Raw genomic sequence first — 18,973 nt, forward strand, 5'->3', positions numbered from 1 at the left:
AAGAAGACAAGGAAGCGACTTGTCCCTAACTGTGAACATCCACTAACGACGCGCTGCTTTTACATTTAGCACTTTCAGAAGAGGAGGCAAAAGAGCTAGACGCTGAGTCAGCAAGGAAAGCCAAAACTTGTTCTTGCTGCTCCGGCTTTAAAAGCGGTTTTCCTACTCCCAGAAAAGGGAGCGTTCGAGGCCTTGTGTAGACAGATGACGAACCTGGCTCAACAACTCGAGACTTAGGTGCTGTATTGCTTTTACCACGACCACCTGATGCTCCACCACCACTACCATCATTACCAGCTGACAATGACCGCCCACAGCCACGACCTCTTCCACCAGACTTCCTCATTGTTTGCAAAACGTAACCAAAGTAACGGTATTTGTTACTGTAAAACAACTTATAAGGTGAACTCAAACTTCTGTAGGATTTATATATACCTTTATAGGTGGCTGACACTGAAAGGAAAATCAGGCCCAATGTTACACACTAGGTTTTCTGTGCCCCAATAATTTGAGACAGATGGCACACACAGGACCGGCACTCAAGCAGAAATGCCAATCTTAATCTCCCACAATTTTTTTTGTTTTCAGGGAGAATTTAAAAAAATAAAATAAAATTCCCAGTATGACACACTAAGTTTTTTGTGCCCCAATAATTTGAGACAGGTGGCACACACAGGACCGGCACTCAAGCAGAAATGCCAATCTTAATCTCCCACTATTTTTTTTGTTTTCAGGGAGAATTAAAAAAAAAAAAAAAAATCCCAGTATGACACACTAGGTTTTCTGTGCCCCAATAATTTGAGACAGATGGCACACACAGGACCGGCACTCAAGCAGAAATGCCAATCTTAATCTCCCACTATTTTTTTTGTTTTCAGGGAGAATTAAAAAAAAAAAAATTCCCAGTATGACACACTAGGTTTTCTGTGCCCCAATAATTTGAGACAGAAGGCACACACAGGACCGGCACTCAAGCAGAAATGCCAATCTTAATCTCCCACAAATTTTTTTTTTTCAGGGAGAATAAAAAAAAAAAAAAAAAAAAAAAAAGGGACTGTCCTACAATTACTATCTCCCTGCAGTAATCTCAGCAAGGTATGGCAGGCAGCAATAACAAGCAGTGGACAGCTGCACAAAAAAAAAACTAAAGTGTGGACAAACAAACAAGATAGCTGTGCAGAAAAGAAGGAACAACAGGATTTGTGCTTTGAAAAAATCAGTTGGTTTGCACAGCGGCGTACACACACAGCAACACAGCTATCAGGGAGCCTTCTAGGGCAGCCCAATGAGCTACAGCGCTGATGAAAAAAAATGTAGCTTCCACTGTCCCTGCAAACAAAAGGTGGTGTTGGACAGTGGAAATCGCTACAGCACAAGCGGTTTGGGGGTGAATGTACCCTGCCTAACACTATCCCTGCTTCTGACGAAGCGGCACCTCTCCCTACGCTCAGATCAGCAGCAGTAAGATGGCGGTTGGCGGGAACGCCCCTTTGTAGCCCCTGTGACACCGCAGAAAGCAAGCCAATCACTGCAATGCCCTTCTCTAAGATGGTGGGGACTGAGATCTATGTCATCACGCTGCCCACACTCTGCGTCCACCTTCATTGGCTGAGAATTGGCGCTTTTAGCGTCATTGAAACGCGACTTTGGCGCCAAAGTTGCGTACCGCGTGGCCGACCCCACACAGGGATCGGGTCGGGTTTCATGAAACCCGACTTTTCAAAAAGTCGGCGACTTATGAAAATGAACGATCCGTTTCGCTCAACCCTACTTGTGAGTTTATGAAGAGTTTCTGCTTGTATTTCTTTGCATCAAGTCAGAATAGCCTCCCAGAGCAGCTGTTTTGATGTGAACTGCCTCCCACCCTCATAGATCTTTTGTTTGATGATACTCCAAAGGTTCTCTATACGGTTGAGGTCAGGGGAAGATGGTGGCCACACCATGAGTTTATCGCCTTTTATGCTCATAGCAGCCAATTACTCAGAGATATTCATTGTCATGCATGAAGATGATTTTGTTCCTGAAGGCACGTTTCTGCTTTTTAGACCATGGAAGAAAGTTGTCAGTTAGAAACTCTATTTACTTTGCTGAGGTCATTTTCACACCTTCAGGAACCTTAAAGGGCTCTACCAGCTGGTTCCCCATGATTCCAGCCCAAAACATGACTCCTCCACCTCCTTGCTGACATCGCAGCCTTGTTGGGAAATGGTGGCCATCCACCAACCATCCACTACTCCATCCATCTGGACCGTCCAGGGTTGCTCGACACTCATCAGTAAACAAGACTGTTTGAAAATTAGTCTTCATGTATGTCTGGGCCCACTGCAACCGTTTCTGCTTGTGAACACTGTTTAGGAGTGGCCGAATAGTAGGTTTATGCACCACAGCAAGCCTTTGAAGTATCCTACACCTTGAGGTTCGAGGGACTCCAGACGCACCAGCAGCTTCAAATAACTGTTTGCTGTTTTGTAATGGTATTTTGGCAGCTGCTCTCTTAATCCAATGAATTTGTCTGGCAGAAAACTTCCTCATTATGCCTTTATTTGCATGATCTCTGTCTGTGCTCTGTTTCAGTCACAAATCTCATCAGAGTTAGATGATCACTCTTAAGTTTTCGTGAAATATCTAATTTTTTCATACCTTGTCCAAGGCATTGCACTATTTAACGCTTTTCAGCAGCAGAGAGATCCTTTTTATTTCCCATATTCCTTGAAACCTGTGACCTGCATAATAATGTGGAACATCATTTTTGAGTAGTTTTCCTTTAATTAGAATCACCTGGAAAACTAATTATCACATGTGTTTAAGATTGATTTCAGTGATTCATTGAGCCCTGAGACACAATACCATCCACGAGTAGTGTTGAGCATTCCGATACCGCAAGTATCGGGTATCGGCCGATACTTGCGGTATCGGAATTCCGATACCGGGATTCCGATACTTGCCGCGTATCGGATACCGGAATCGGAAGTTCCCAGATTCAAAATTCCGAAATTCAGCCAATGAGAATGATTCCAAGTGTGGGCACATCCTGTTTAGCATGGAGGGCATGAAACTACTGGCAAGGCTGTGATTGGCTGCTGAAATGATGTCATGCTGCAGTTTAAAATTCGCTGGCGCCATTTTGCGATCACTCTGCTGTGAATTCAGTTAGTGACAGGACGCTGTTTGCTGACTGAGGGACAGTTTAGAGATAGCGATTTGCTTCTTTGTGCTTTCCAAAGGCTAATTTAGCAACCGCTGTGTTCACCTACTATTCACCTTGCTTTTGCCTTGTAGCGCTGTTTTCACAGCGATCTGCAAGGTCTGTGTGTGTGTGTGTGTGAGTGCAGCCCACTCTCTAGTCTGAGTGCAGCCACATAGGCCATCCATAGCTGGTTGTATTCAGTTCAGGGAGGGTGGTTCATTGCCTCATACTGTTCTTTTTTTTTTTTTTTTTTTTCAAGTAGTGTAGTCTGCTGCTAATTTATTCAAAAAAATCCTATTAGTGTCTTTCCACCCGTCTCCAGCTAATTTGTGGAAAAACACTACATAGGATAAAGTAGAGGAGGGTTTTTGGGCCTTGCAGCGCCGTTTACGGCTGTCTGCACGGTCTCCGTGTGACTGCAGCTCGCCCTGTAGTCTGTGAGCAGCCATAGCCTGGTTGTATCCAGCTCAGGGTTGTTCACTGCGTCATACCGCCAAATCAATTTTCATTTTTTTTCAAGTAGTGTAGTCTGCTGCTAATTAATTTAAAAAAATCCTATTAGTGTCTTTCCACCCGTCTCCAGCTAATTTGTGGAAAAACACTACATAGGATAAAGTAGAGGAGGGTTTTTGGGCCTTGCAGCGCCGTTTACGGCTGTCTGCACGGTCTCCATGTGACTGCAGCTCGCCCTGTAGTCTGTGAGCAGCCATAGCCTGGTTGTCTCCAGCTCAGGGTTGTTCACTGCGTCATACCGCCAAATCAATTTTCATTTTTTTTCAAGTAGTGTAGTCTGCTGCTAATTAATTTAAAAAAATCCTATTAGTGTCTTTCCACCCGTCTCCAGCTAATTTGTGGAAAAACACTACATAGGATAAAGTAGAGGAGGGTTTTTGGGCCTTGCAGCGCCGTTTACGGCTGTCTGCACGGTCTCCGTGTGACTGCAGCTCGCCCTGTAGTCTGTGAGCAGCCATAGCCTGGTTGTCTCCAGCTCAGGGTTGTTCACTGCGTCATACCGCAAAATCAATTTTCATTTTTTTTCAAGTAGTGTAGTCTGCTGCTAATTAATTTAAAAAAATCCTATTAGTGTCTTTCCACCCGTCTCCAGCTAATTTGTGGAAAAACACTACATAGGATAAAGTAGAGGAGGGTTTTTGGGCCTTGCAGCGCCGTTTACGGCTGTCTGCACGATCTCCGTGTGACTGCAGCTCGCCCTGTAGTCTGTGAGCAGCCATAGCCTGGTTGTCTCCAGCTCAGGGTTGTTCACTGCGTCATACCGCCAAATCAATTTTCATTTTTTTTCAAGTAGTGTAGTCTGCTGCTAATTAATTTAAAAAAATCCTATTAGTGTCTTTCCACCCGTCTCCAGCTAATTTGTGGAAAAACACTACATAGGATAAAGTAGAGGAGGGTTTTTGGGCCTTGCAGCGCCGTTTACGGCTGTCTGCACGGTCTCCGTGTGACTGCAGCTCGCCCTGTAGTCTGTGAGCAGCCATAGCCTGGTTGTCTCCAGCTCAGGGTTGTTCACTGCGTCATACCGCCAAATCAATTTTCATTTTTTTTCAAGTAGTGTAGTCTGCTGCTAATTAATTTAAAAAAAATCCTATTAGTGTCTTTCCACCCATCTCCAGCTAATTTGTGGAAAAACACTACATAGGATAAAGTAGAGGAGGGTTTTTGGGCCTTGCAGCGCCGTTTACGTCTGTCTGCACGGTCTCTGTGTGACTGCAGCTCTATCTGTTGTCAGTTCAGCCCCCAAAAAAGAAATAAATAATAAAGTTCACCAAACACACCAGTTACACCACTTTACATTTGTGTAGGCCACATTAGCTCATATTAAAGTCTAGTCCACACTTTAGAAAATTAGTGTTTCTTATACCTGTTAGGAGGAGTTGTTCAGGAATAAGCACACAAAGCCTTTAGTACTTTTCTGCTTATCTTTATCAGTCAACCAAGATGAAGAAGGCAGTGAGTAAGGCACGTGGGCGTGGGCGTGGGCACGGAGCAGGGAGGGGACGTGGGGATTCTGTGCCTGCTGCGGGCACCGGTGACTCATCAGCACCCACTTTCACCAGGCAACAGTCGTTCATGCGCAGCTTTGTGTCAGAGCGCCGTACACCGCTGCTGCATCAAGAACAAATTGAAGCTGTTGTCGGATGGATGGCAGCTAATGCATCAACTTCCATTAGTGCCACATCCTCTCAGACACAGAGCACTGGAGAGCAGCCATCTGTCTCTTCACCACCTGCCAAATTGCCCAGGCAGACAGAGAGCCCAGGACAGGAGCCGTCTCTACTTCTGTTCTCTGAATCTCTTGGCTTGGAAACAGGGGGCCAGCCAAGCAGCATTGGAGAAATGGAAGAAGAGGCAGGGTGCAGTGATGCCTAACAGCTTTTTCTGTCTTCCTCTGAAGAGGCGGGTGGGCCAGTGGCTCCGGTCACCACATCGCAGGCCGCATCAGCTGATGATGACACTCAGGTGCCACTTACTGGTGCGTGCTCTGCTGCTGAGACTACCCAGGAGGAGCAGTTGGGGGCAGAGGGTAGTGTAGATGATGAGGTCCTCGACCCATCTTGGCGTGAGGGACAGGAAGGTGGTGGGAGCAGCTCTGAGGAAGAGATTCCCCGTACGGCCCAAAGAGGGAGAGGGAGGGGGAAGACTGCGGATCCTGCAGCCTCCGCTTTGGCACCCGTTAGGAGCATGTCTCTTCCAAAAGCCAAAAAGGGCGCTCCCAAGACTTGCAGTGCCTGGTCCTTTTTTGACACAGTTGCAGATGACATTTGCTATGTCAGATGCAACGTGTGTCATCAAAAAGTCAAAAGAGGGAAAAATGTCAGCAACCTCAATACCTCCAACATGTGGAAACATGTGCGCAACAGGCACCCGGCGGAGTTAGAAAAACACACTGAAGAGGTAGGCCAACCAACAGCGGCAGCTACCACCTCTTCAGCTCGTGTTGCCTCTTCCTCTAGCTCACACGCAGCTGGTTCGGCTTCCTCCCAGGATCGCCGTGGACGAACCTCTGGCCCTGTTGTCCAGAGACCCGCTGTAATTCCACCCGCAGCACCACTTTCCCAGTCATCCACACACTCCCAGCCCAGTCTACAGCCATCGGTAGTACAGGCATGGGAGAAAAGGCGGCCTTTCTCGTCAAACCACCCACGAGCACAGGCTCTGACTGCAGGCATTGCCAAACTGCTGTCACTGGAAATGCTGTCATTCAGGCTGGTGGAGACTGACAGCTTCCGTGACTTGATGTCATTGGCAGTCCCACAGTACAATGTGCCCAGCCGCTTTTACTTCAGCAGGCAAGCCGTCCCTGCCCTGCACAAGCATGTGGAGGGACACATAAAACACGCGCTACTGAACGCCGTCAGTAGCAAGGTCCACCTCACCACCGATGCGTGGACCAGTCAACATGGACAGGGGCGATACCTTTCCCTCACTGCCCATTGGGTTAATGTCGTTGAGCCGGGTACAGACCGTGCGAGTGGCGCAGGACGTGTCCTGCCCACTCCAAGGATTGCAGGAATCCATTCTGTACGCATTGACTCCTCCTCTTACACCAGTTCCTCAGAATCATCGCTGCAGGAGCCGTCACAGTCCACCTCCACATGGACCCGTGATGAACGTGTACCTGTTACGACCGACATGAGCACAGCCGTGGCCAAACGTCAACAGGCCGTGTTGAAATTAATTTTTTTGGGGAATCGTAGCCACACAGCGCAGGAGCTCTGGAATGCCATCAAGCAGGAGAGCGATGTGTGGTTTGTGCCAGCGAATCTCCAGCCAGGCATGGTAGTGTGTGATAATGGCCGAAATCTGGTGGCAGCTCTGGGCCTCGGCAACCTCACTCACATCCCATGTCTGGCACATGTGCTCAATTTGGTCGTGCAGAGCTTTTTGAGGGACTATCCGGATCTTGATGCACTGCTGCACAAGGTCCGCCTAGAGTGTGCTCACTTGCGGCGTTCCAGCACGGCAAAAGCGCGCATTGCGGCTCTGCAGCGCCGACACCGCCTGCCGGAACATCGCATCATATGTGACCTACCTACCAGGTGGAATTCCACGTTACATATGTTGGAGCGGTTGTGTGAGCAGCAGCAAGCTGTAATGGAGTACCAGCTGCTTCAGGCGCAAAAAAGTCGCAGTCAGCGCCGTACAGACTTCACAACCACAGAGTGGGCCACTATGAATGACGTCTGCCAGGTTTTGCGTCCCTTTGATTATTCCACGCGGATGGCGAGTGCAGATGATGCACTAGTCAGCATGACTGTCCCCCTTATCTGCCTGCTTGAAAAATCACTGCAAGCGCTAAGGGATGATGTTGTGGAAGAGGTGGAGGATGAGGATTCACCATTTCCATCATCTTCTGGACAGTCAGCGCCACGTGGTTCCTCACAAACGCGTAGGCAGGGGACAGTTTGTGAGGAGGATGAGGAGGAGTCAATGGAGGAGGAAGACATCCGTCCAGAGGAGGGAGTTACCGAATTGTCCAGTACTCAGTGTGTACAGCGAGGGTGGGGTGATGACGAGCAGGCAGAGATCACGCCTCCAGCAGGGGACAGCGTTTCTTGGGCAGTTGGCAGTCTGCAGCACATGGTGGATTACAAGCTGCAGTGCCTGAGAAACGACCGCCGCATCGCCCACATTCTCAACATGTCTGATTATTGGGTGTTCACCCTCCTCGATCCTCGCTACCGGGACAACGTAGAAAGCCTCATCACACCGTTGAACCGGGAGCGAAAAATGCGGGAGTACCAAGACACACTGGTCAATTCCATCATCTTCTCCATTCCAACTGAGAGAAGTGCTGCTAGTGCATTGCAAAGCAGCTCAGTGCGTCCAGGCAGTGGTGGAGGCTCTGCACAAAGAGGGAGCAGAAGCAGTGCCTCTGCCCAAGGCAAGACCAGTATGGCCCAACTGTGGCACAGTTTTCTGTGCCCCCCACAAAAGTCTACACCATCACAGACGGCTCCAGTCAGCAGGAGGCAACGGTTCCGTCAGATGGTGACAGACTACATGTCTTGCCCTCTTGCTGTACTCCCAGACGGCTCTTCCCCTTTCAAGTTTTGGGTCTCAAAGCTGGATACATGGCCAGAGCTAAGCCAGTATGCATTGGAGGTGCTGTCTTGCCCTGCGACCAGTGTATTATCGGAACGTGTCTTTAGTGCTGCAGGTGGTGTACTAACTGACCGTCGCATGCGACTATCCTCTGATAACGTTGACCGGCTTACTTTCCTGAAAATGAACAAGGCCTGGATCTCGCAGGAATTTGCCACTCCTCCTCCTGATTAAATAATTAGGTCACTGTATACGTTATCCAGGTCTCCTGTTGTGTTCATCTTTCTACCACCTGAACTTAAATTCCTGGGCTCCAACACCGCCAGTTGAGGCTCAGAAGTGCCGTCTGCACAGTCAAAACATACGACCCAGTGTTATTGGGTTTCAGTAACGTCAGCTGATCCCCAGCTGTGTAGCCGGCAATGTGTCATGCGACCGCCACGCTGACACAACAACTGAAATGTAAGGGAATCTGTCCCCCCCCCCCCCAAGGCGTTTGTTACTGAAAGAGCCACCTTGTGCAGCAGTAATGCTGCACAAGGAAAAGGTAGCTATTTTTGTTTAGCTCCTTGCACACGCAGAACTTAACACTTATAAAATGTGTCCACTGATACCGTAAAACCGTCCCGGAGGAAGTACTTTCCTTCGTAATGTGACGCAGCACAGCCGTCATTCCTACCCCCCCGGCGCCGCGCACCGGCTCCTCAGCGTTGTTTTATTCCGTCCCGGAGCCTGCGCTGTTATGTTATCCCGTGGCCAGGCACACTTAGCGCTGCCCGTCTTCTGGCATCATTTGGTGTCAGGATGGCTGCGCCTGTGCGGCCGCGCTGGCCGAGAGCCCGCCTCGCAGTGTCTTCTGATTTAATCCCACTGGGGGCCTGGGATCCATGGACATGCGCAGTGCATATTTGAACCTCCACCTCTCACTCATCTCCCTATGGCTTCTTCAGACTGTTCGGTGTCAGCTGGTCCCTAATAGCATGCCACGGCCGTGACACCGCACAGTCTTAAGAAGCCGTAGGGAGGGGAGTGAGAGGCGAGGATATGCACTGCGCATGTCCATGGATCCCAGGCCCCCAGTGGGATTAAATCAGAAGACACTGCGAGGCGGGCTCTCGGCCAGCGCGGCCGCACAGGTGCAGCCATCCTGACACCAAATGATGCCAGAAGACGGGCAGCGCTAATTGTGCCTGGCCACGGGATAACATAACAGCGCAGGCTCCGGGACGGAATAAAACAACGCTGAGGAGCCGGTGCGCGGCGCCGGGGGGGTAGGAATGACGGCTGTGCTGCGTCACATTACGAAGGAAAGTCCCACCTCCGGGACGGTTTTACGGTTGCAGGGGACACATTTTATAAGTGTTTAGTTCTGTGTTTGCAAGGAGCATGATGAAAAGAGCCACCTTTTCCTTTTGCATCTTTTGTGCTGCACAAGCTGGCTCTTTCAGCTACAAACGCCTTGGGGGGGGGTTTAAGGTTCCCTTTCGACTTTCTCAGGCTTCGGCCTACATTGTGTTCCTCTGCTTTTCCACCTGTCCCTGGGCTCCAACACCACCAGTTGCCGTCCAGAAGTGCTGTACGCACAGTCAACAGTCGCTCCTCTGTTATTGGGGTTCAGTAACGTCAGCTGTTCCCCTGCTGTGTGTGTGGCAATCCCTCCTACCTCCTCCGACCTCCTCCTCCTCCACCTGTCCCTGGGCTCCAACACCGCCAGTTGCCGTCCAGAAGTGCTGTACGCACAGTCAACAGTCGCTCCTCTGTTATTGGGGTTCAGTAACGTCAGCTGTTCCCCTGCTGTGTGTGTGGCAATCCCTCCTACCTCCTCCAACCTCCTCCTCCTCCACCTGTCCCTGGGCTCCAACACCGCCAGTTGCCGTCCAGAAGTGCTGTACGCACAGTCAACAGTCCCTCCTCTGTTATTGGGGTTCAGTAACGTCAGCTGTTCCCCTGCTGTGTGTGTGGCAATCCCTCCTACCTCCTCCGACCTCCTCCTCCTCCACCTGTCCCTGGGCTCCAACACCGCTAGTTGTTGCCTGTTAGTGCTGTACGCACAGTCCCAACAGTCCCTCCTCTGTTATTGGGGTTCAGTAACGTCAGCTGTTCCCCTGCTGTGTGTGTGGCAATCCCTCCTACCTCCTCCTCCTCCACCTGTCCCTGGGCTCCAACACCGCCAGTTGCCGTCCAGAAGTGCTGTACGCACAGTCAACAGTCCCTCCTCTGTTATTGGGGTTCAGTAACGTCAGCTGTTCCCCTGCTGTGTGTGTGGCAATCCCTCCTACCTCCTCCAACCTCCTCCTCCTCCACCTGTCCCTGGGCTCCAACACCGCCAGTTGCCGTCCAGAAGTGCTGTACGCACAGTCAACAGTCCCTCCTCTGTTATTGGGGTTCAGTAACGTCAGCTGTTCCCCTGCTGTGTGTGTGGCAATCCCTCCTACCTCCTCCAACCTCCTCCTCCTCCACCTGTCCCTGGGCTCCAACACCGCTAGTTGTTGCCTGTTAGTGCTGTACGCACAGTCCCAACAGTCCCTCCTCTGTTATTGGGGTTCAGTAACGTCAGCTGTTCCCCTGCTGTGTGTGTGGCAATCCCTCCTACCTCCTCCAACCTCCTCCTCCTCCACCAGTCCCTGGGCTCCAACACCGCCAGTTGCCGTCCAGAAGTGCTGTACGCACAGTCAACAGTCCCTCCTCTGTTATTGGGGTTCAGTAACGTCAGCTGTTCCCCTGCTGTGTGTGTGGCAATCCCTCCTACCTCCTCCAACCTCCTCCTCCTCCACCTGTCCCTGGGCTCCAACACCGCCAGTTGCCGTCCAGAAGTGCTGTACGCACAGTCAACAGTCCCTCCTCTGTTATTGGGGTTCAGTAACGTCAGCTGTTCCCCTGCTGTGTGTGTGGAAATCCCTCCTACCTCCTCCAACCTCCTCCTCCTCCACCTGTCCCTGGGCTCCAACACCGCCAGTTGCCGTCCAGAAGTGCTGTACGCACAGTCAACAGTCCCTCCTCTGTTATTGGGGTTCAGTAACGTCAGCTGTTCCCCTGCTGTGTGTGTGGCAATCCCTCCTACCTCCTCCGACCTCCTCCTCCTCCACCTGTCCCTGGGCTCCAACACCGCTAGTTGTTGCCTGTTAGTGCTGTACGCACAGTCCCAACAGTCCCTCCTCTGTTATTGGGGTTCAGTAACGTCAGCTGTTCCCCTGCTGTGTGTGTGGCAATCCCTCCTACCTCCTCCAACCTCCTCCTCCTCCACCTGTCCCTGGGCTCCAACACCGCCAGTTGCCGTCCAGAAGTGCTGTACGCACAGTCAACAGTCCCTCCTCTGTTATTGGGGTTCAGTAACGTCAGCTGTTCCCCTGCTGTGTGTGTGGCAATCCCTCCTACCTCCTCCGACCTCCTCCTCCTCCACCTGTCCCTGGGCTCCAACACCGCTAGTTGTTGCCTGTTAGTGCTGTACGCACAGTCCCAACAGTCCCTCCTCTGTTATTGGGGTTCAGTAACGTCAGCTGTTCCCCTGCTGTGTGTGTGGCAATCCCTCCTACCTCCTCCAACCTCCTCCTCCTCCACCTGTCCCTGGGCTCCAACACCGCCAGTTGCCGTCCAGAAGTGCTGTACGCACAGTCAACAGTCCCTCCTCTGTTATTGGGGTTCAGTAACGTCAGCTGTTCCCCTGCTGTGTGTGTGGCAATCCCTCCTACCTCCTCCAACCTCCTCCTCCTCCACCTGTCCCTGGGCTCCAACACCGCCAGTTGCCGTCCAGAAGTGCTGTACGCACAGTCAACAGTCCCTCCTCTGTTATTGGGGTTCAGTAACGTCAGCTGTTCCCCTGCTGTGTGTGTGGCAATCCCTCCTACCTCCTCCAACCTCCTCCTCCTCCACCTGTCCCTGGGCTCCAACACCGCCAGTTGCCGTCCAGAAGTGCTGTACGCACAGTCAACAGTCCCTCCTCTGTTATTGGGGTTCAGTAACGTCAGCTGTTCCCCTGCTGTGTGTGTGGCAATCCCTCCTACCTCCTCCGACCTCCTCCTCCTCCACCTGTCCCTGGGCTCCAACACCGCCAGTTGCCGTCCAGAAGTGCTGTACGCACAGTCAACAGTCGCTCCTCTGTTATTGGGGTTCAGTAACGTCAGCTGTTCCCCTGCTGTGTGTGTGGCAATCCCTCCTACCTCCTCCAACCTCCTCCTCCTCCACCTGTCCCTGGGCTCCAACACCGCCAGTTGCCGTCCAGAAGTGCTGTACGCACAGTCAACAGTCCCTCCTCTGTTATTGGGGTTCAGTAACGTCAGCTGTTCCCCTGCTGTGTGTGTGGCAATCCCTCCTACCTCCTCCGACCTCCTCCTCCTCCACCTGTCCCTGGGCTCCAACACCGCTAGTTGTTGCCTGTTAGTGCTGTACGCACAGTCCCAACAGTCCCTCCTCTGTTATTGGGGTTCAGTAACGTCAGCTGTTCCCCTGCTGTGTGTGTGGCAATCCCTCCTACCTCCTCCTCCTCCACCTGTCCCTGGGCTCCAACACCGCCAGTTGCCGTCCAGAAGTGCTGTACGCACAGTCAACAGTCCCTCCTCTGTTATTGGGGTTCAGTAACGTCAGCTGTTCCCCTGCTGTGTGTGTGGCAATCCCTCCTACCTCCTCCAACCTCCTCCTCCTCCACCTGTCCCTGGGCTCCAACACCGCCAGTTGCCGTCCAGAAGTGCTGTACGCACAGTCAACAGTCCCTCCTCTGTTATTGGGGTTCAGTAACGTCAGCTGTTCCCCTGCTGTGTGTGTGGCAATCCCTCCTACCTCCTCCAACCTCCTCCTCCTCCACCTGTCCCTGGGCTCCAACACCGCCAGTTGCCGTCCAGAAGTGCTGTACGCACAGTCAACAGTCCCTCCTCTGTTATTGGGGTTCAGTAACGTCAGCTGTTCCCCTGCTGTGTGTGTGGCAATCCCTCCTACCTCCTCCGACCTCCTCCTCCTCCACCTGTCCCTGGGCTCCAACACCGCTAGTTGTTGCCTGTTAGTGCTGTACGCACAGTCCCAACAGTCCCTCCTCTGTTATTGGGGTTCAGTAACGTCAGCTGTTCCCCTGCTGTGTGTGTGGCAATCCCTCCTACCTCCTCCAACCTCCTCCTCCTCCACCAGTCCCTGGGCTCCAACACCGCCAGTTGCCGTCCAGAAGTGCTGTACGCACAGTCAACAGTCCCTCCTCTGTTATTGGGGTTCAGTAACGTCAGCTGTTCCCCTGCTGTGTGTGTGGCAATCCCTCCTACCTCCTCCAACCTCCTCCTCCTCCACCTGTCCCTGGGCTCCAACACCGCCAGTTGCCGTCCAGAAGTGCTGTACGCACAGTCAACAGTCCCTCCTCTGTTATTGGGGTTCAGTAACGTCAGCTGTTCCCCTGCTGTGTGTGTGGCAATCCCTCCTACCTCCTCCAACCTCCTCCTCCTCCACCTGTCCCTGGGCTCCAACACCGCCAGTTGCCGTCCAGAAGTGCTGTACGCACAGTCAACAGTCCCTCCTCTGTTATTGGGGTTCAGTAACGTCAGCTGTTCCCCTGCTGTGTGTGTGGCAATCCCTCCTACCTCCTCCGACCTCCTCCTCCTCCACCTGTCCCTGGGCTCCAACACCGCTAGTTGTTGCCTGTTAGTGCTGTACGCACAGTCCCAACAGTCCCTCCTCTGTTATTGGGGTTCAGTAACGTCAGCTGTTCCCCTGCTGTGTGTGTGGCAATCCCTCCTACCTCCTCCAACCTCCTCCTCCTCCACCTGTCCCTGGGCTCCAACACCGCCAGTTGCCGTCCAGAAGTGCTGTACGCACAGTCAACAGTCCCTCCTCTGTTATTGGGGTTCAGTAACGTCAGCTGTTCCCCTGCTGTGTGTGTGGCAATCCCTCCTACCTCCTCCGACCTCCTCCTCCTCCACCTGTCCCTGGGCTCCAACACCGCTAGTTGTTGCCTGTTAGTGCTGTACGCACAGTCCCAACAGTCCCTCCTCTGTTATTGGGGTTCAGTAACGTCAGCTGTTCCCCTGCTGTGTGTGTGGCAATCCCTCCTACCTCCTCCAACCTCCTCCTCCTCCACCTGTCCCTGGGCTCCAACACCGCCAGTTGCCGTCCAGAAGTGCTGTACGCACAGTCAACAGTCCCTCCTCTGTTATTGGGGTTCAGTAACGTCAGCTGTTCCCCTGCTGTGTGTGTGGCAATCCCTCCTACCTCCTCCAACCTCCTCCTCCTCCACCTGTCCCTGGGCTCCAACACCGCCAGTTGCCGTCCAGAAGTGCTGTACGCACAGTCAACAGTCCCTCCTCTGTTATTGGGGTTCAGTAACGTCAGCTGTTCCCCTGCTGTGTGTGTGGCAATCCCTCCTACCTCCTCCAACCTCCTCCTCCTCCACCTGTCCCTGGGCTCCAACACCGCCAGTTGCCGTCCAGAAGTGCTGTACGCACAGTCAACAGTCCCTCCTCTGTTATTGTGGTTCAGTAACGTCAGCTGTTCCCCTGCTGTGTGTGTGGCAATCCCTCCTACCTCCTCCGACCTCCTCCTCCTCCACCTGTCCCTGGGCTCCAACACCGCTAGTTGTTGCCTGTTAGTGCTGTACGCACAGTCCCAACAGTCCCTCCTCTGTTATTGGGGTTCAGTAACGTCAGCTGTTCTCCTGCTGTGTGTGTGGCAATCCCTCCTACCTCCTCCAACCTCCTCCTCCTCCACCTGTCCCTGGGCTCCAACACCGCCAGTTGCCGTCCAGAAGTGCTGTACGCACAGTCAACAGTCCCTCCTCTGTTATTGGGGTTCAGTAACGTCAGCTGTTCCCCTGCTGTGTGTGTGGCAATCCCTCCTACCTCCTCCGACCTCCTCCTCCTCCACCTGTCCCTGGGCTCCAACACCGCTAGTTGTTGCCTGTTAGTGCTGTACGCACAGTCCCAACAGTCCCTCCTCTGTTATTGGGGTTCAGTAACGTCAGCTGTTCCCCTGCTGTGTGTGTGGCAATCCCTCCTACCTCCTCCAACCTCCTCCTCCTCCACCTGTCCCTGGGCTCCAACACCGCCAGTTGCCGTCCAGAAGTGCTGTACGCACAGTCAACAGTCCCTCCTCTGTTATTGGGGTTCAGTAACGTCAGCTGTTCCCCTGCTGTGTGTGTGGCAATCCCTCCTACCTCCTCCGACCTCCTCCTCCTCCACCTGTCCCTGGGCTCCAACACCGCTAGTTGTTGCCTGTTAGTGCTGTACGCACATTCCCAACAGTCCCTCCTCTGTTATTGGGGTTCAGTAACGTCAGCTGTTCCCCTGCTGTGTGTGTGGCAATCCCTCCTACCTCCTCCAACCTCCTCCTCCTCCACCTGTCCCTGGGCTCCAACACCGCCAGTTGCCGTCCAGAAGTGCTGTACGCACAGTCAACAGTCCCTCCTCTGTTATTGGGGTTCAGTAACGTCAGCTGTTCCCCTGCTGTGTGTGTGGCAATCCCTCCTACCTCCTCCAACCTCCTCCTCCTCCACCTGTCCCTGGGCTCCAACACCGCCAGTTGCCGTCCAGAAGTGCTGTACGCACAGTCAACAGTCCCTCCTCTGTTATTGGGGTTCAGTAACGTCAGCTGTTCCCCTGCTGTGTGTGTGGCAATCCCTCCTACCTCCTCCAACCTCCTCCTCCTCCACCTGTCCCTGGGCTCCAACACCGCCAGTTGCCGTCCAGAAGTGCTGTACGCACAGTCAACAGTCCCTCCTCTGTTATTGGGGTTCAGTAACGTCAGCTGTTCCCCTGCTGTGTGTGTGGCAATCCCTCCTACCTCCTCCAACCTCCTCCTCCTCCACCTGTCCCTGGGCTCCAACACCGCCAGTTGCCGTCCAGAAGTGCTGTACGCACAGTCAACAGTCCCTCCTCTGTTATTGGGGTTCAGTAACGTCAGCTGTTCCCCTGCTGTGTGTGTGGCAATCCCTCCTACCTCCTCCAACCTCCTCCTCCTCCACCTGTCCCTGGGCTCCAACACCGCCAGTTGCCGTCCAGAAGTGCTGTACGCACAGTCAACAGTCCCTCCTCTGTTATTGGGGTTCAGTAACGTCAGCTGTTCCCCTGCTGTGTGTGTGGCAATCCCTCCTACCTCCTCCAACTGTCCCTGGGCTCCAACACCGCCAGTTGCCGTCCAGAAGTGCTGTACGCACAGTCAACAGTCCCTCCTCTGTTATTGGGGTTCAGTAACGTCAGCTGTTCCCCTGCTGTGTGTGTGGCAATCCCTCCTACCTCCTCCAACCTCCTCCTCCTCCACCTGTCCCTGGGCTCCAACAACGCCAGTTGCCGTCCAGAAGTGCTGTACGCACAGAGCCAAACACCTCGCCAATGTGTTAGTGGGGTTCAGCACCGCCAGCTGTTCCCCTGCTGTGTATACGGCAACGTGTACTGCGACCGCCACGCAGGCACAACAAGTTAAATTTAAGGGAACCTGTCCCCCCCCCCCAGGCGTTTGTTACTGAAGGAGCCACCTTGTGCAGCAGTAATGATGCAAAGGGAAAAAGTGCCTCTTTTCGTGGTGCTCCTTGCAGATGCTGAACCTAACACTTATGAAATGTGTCCCCTCACAGCGTTCAACCGTCCGGTAGGTGGAACTTTCCTTTGTGATGTGACGCAGCACAGCCGTCATTTTTACCCCCTTGGCGCCGTACGCGGCCTCCTCAGCGTTGTTTGAATCTGTCCCAGAGCCTGCGCTGTTAGGTTACCCCTTGGCCATGCACACATTTTGCGCTGCCCGTCTTCTGACATCATTTGCTGTCAGGCTGGCTGCGCCTGTGTGGGTGCGCTGTCCGAGATTCAGCCTCGCGGTGTCGTGTAATGTAATCCCACCGCGGGCCTGTGATCCGTGGACATGCGCAGTGCATATCCTCGCCTCTCACTTCCCTCCCTACGGCTTCTTCAGACTGTTCGTTGTCAGCTGGTCCCTAATAGCATGCCACGGCCGTGACACCGCACAGTCTTAAGAAGCCGTAGGGAGGGTAGTGAGAGGCGAGGATATGCACTGCGCATGTCCACGGATCACAGGCCCGCGGTGGGATTACATTACACGACACCGCGAGGCTGAATCTCGGACAGCGCACCCACACAGGCGCAGCCAGCCTGACAGCAAATGATGTCAGAAGACGGGCAGCGCAAAATGTGTGCATGGCCAAGGGGTAACCTAACAGCGCAGGCTCCGGGACAGATTCAAACAACGCTGAGGAGGCCGCGTACGGCGCCAAGGGGGTAAAAATGACGGCTGTGCTGCGTCACATCACAAAGGAAAGTTCCACCTACCGGACGGTTGAACGCTGTGAGGGGACACATTTCATAAGTGTTAGGTTCAGCATCTGCAAGGACCATAATTAAAAGAGCTAAGTTTACCTTTTCCAGCATTAGTGCTGTACACGATGGCTCTTCCAGCTACAAACGCCTGGGGGGGGGGGGTTAAAGGTTTCCTTTTAACTTGCTCCAGTGCAGGCTTCGGCCTACACTCCGCTCCCCCTGCTCCTCCTGCTGACCCTGGGCTCTAACACCGTCAGTTGGGGCCCAGATGTGCTAGCTGCACAGAGAAAAACACCAGCCAATGTGTCAGTGGGGTTCAGCACCGCCAGCTGTTCCCCTGCTGTGCAGCCGGCATCGTGTCCTGCAAAAGCCACGCAGACACAAGAACTGAAATTGAAGGGAACCTGTCCCCCCTCCCCCAGGCGTTTGTACGTTTTAAAGGCCAACTTGTACAGCGGTAATGCTGCATGTGTGCAAGGTGGCTCATAAACGTATTCTCCTCGCACATGTGGAACTGAAAACACGTCTAAAATGTGTCCTCTGTGTGACCATTTAACCGTCCCGGTGGTGTGACTTTCCTTTGTAATGACACGCTGCAACCCCCTTGGTAGCGCTGCCCGTCTTCTGGCATCATGGTTTGGCTGCCTGCGCCTCTGCGGCCGCCCTGACCCACACAACGCCCCTCGTTGTCTTAGTTATTGGGACTGCGAGGGTGTGATTGATGGGCATGATCAGTGCATCAGTTCGCCTGTCCCTCATCTCCTTCCGCCTTCTGCGGACTGTGCGGCTTCATGGCCGTGGCATGCGATAAGGGATCAGATGACGCCGCACAGTCTGAAGCGGGTGTAAGGACCCGAGTGTGAGAGGCGAACATATGTGCTGCGCCAGGCCCTGAATCCCAGCCCCGCAGTGTTTTAACAATGTTAAGACACTGCGGGGCTGGGATTCATGGTCATCGCGAAACGCACCGGCCGACATTAAATGATGCCAGAACATGGGCAGCGCTAACAGCGCTAGGCCAGGGGATAACACGACAGCGCAGACTCCTGTACAGCAAATAACAACGCTCAGGAGGCTGCACCCAGCACCAAGGTGGGATTCTTGACATCTGTGCTGCGTCTCATTACAAAGGGAACTCGCGCCTCCAACACAGTTTGACTGTATAAAGGGCTAAATGTTATACGTGTTTCACTCAGCGTGTGCAAGGAGCGAAATTAAAAGAGCAACCTTTGACTTGTGCAGCACTACTGCTGCATAAGCTGTGGCTCTTCTACTTTGTAACCCCTGAGGGGGGGTTAAAGGTTACCTTTGAAATTGGTTCAATTAGGCTTCGGCCTACACTCTGCTCCCCCTGCAGAGCCCTGGGCTCCAACACCGCCAGTTGGGGCCCGGTACTGCTAGCTGCACAGAGAAAAACACCAGCCAATGTGTCAGTGGGGTTCAGCACCGCCAGCTGTTCCCCTGCTGTGCAGCCGGCAACGTGTCCTGCAAC

Source organism: Ranitomeya variabilis, chromosome 5 (genome assembly GCF_051348905.1).
Source record: "Ranitomeya variabilis isolate aRanVar5 chromosome 5, aRanVar5.hap1, whole genome shotgun sequence".
Classification (NCBI taxonomy): Eukaryota; Metazoa; Chordata; class Amphibia; order Anura; family Dendrobatidae; genus Ranitomeya; species Ranitomeya variabilis.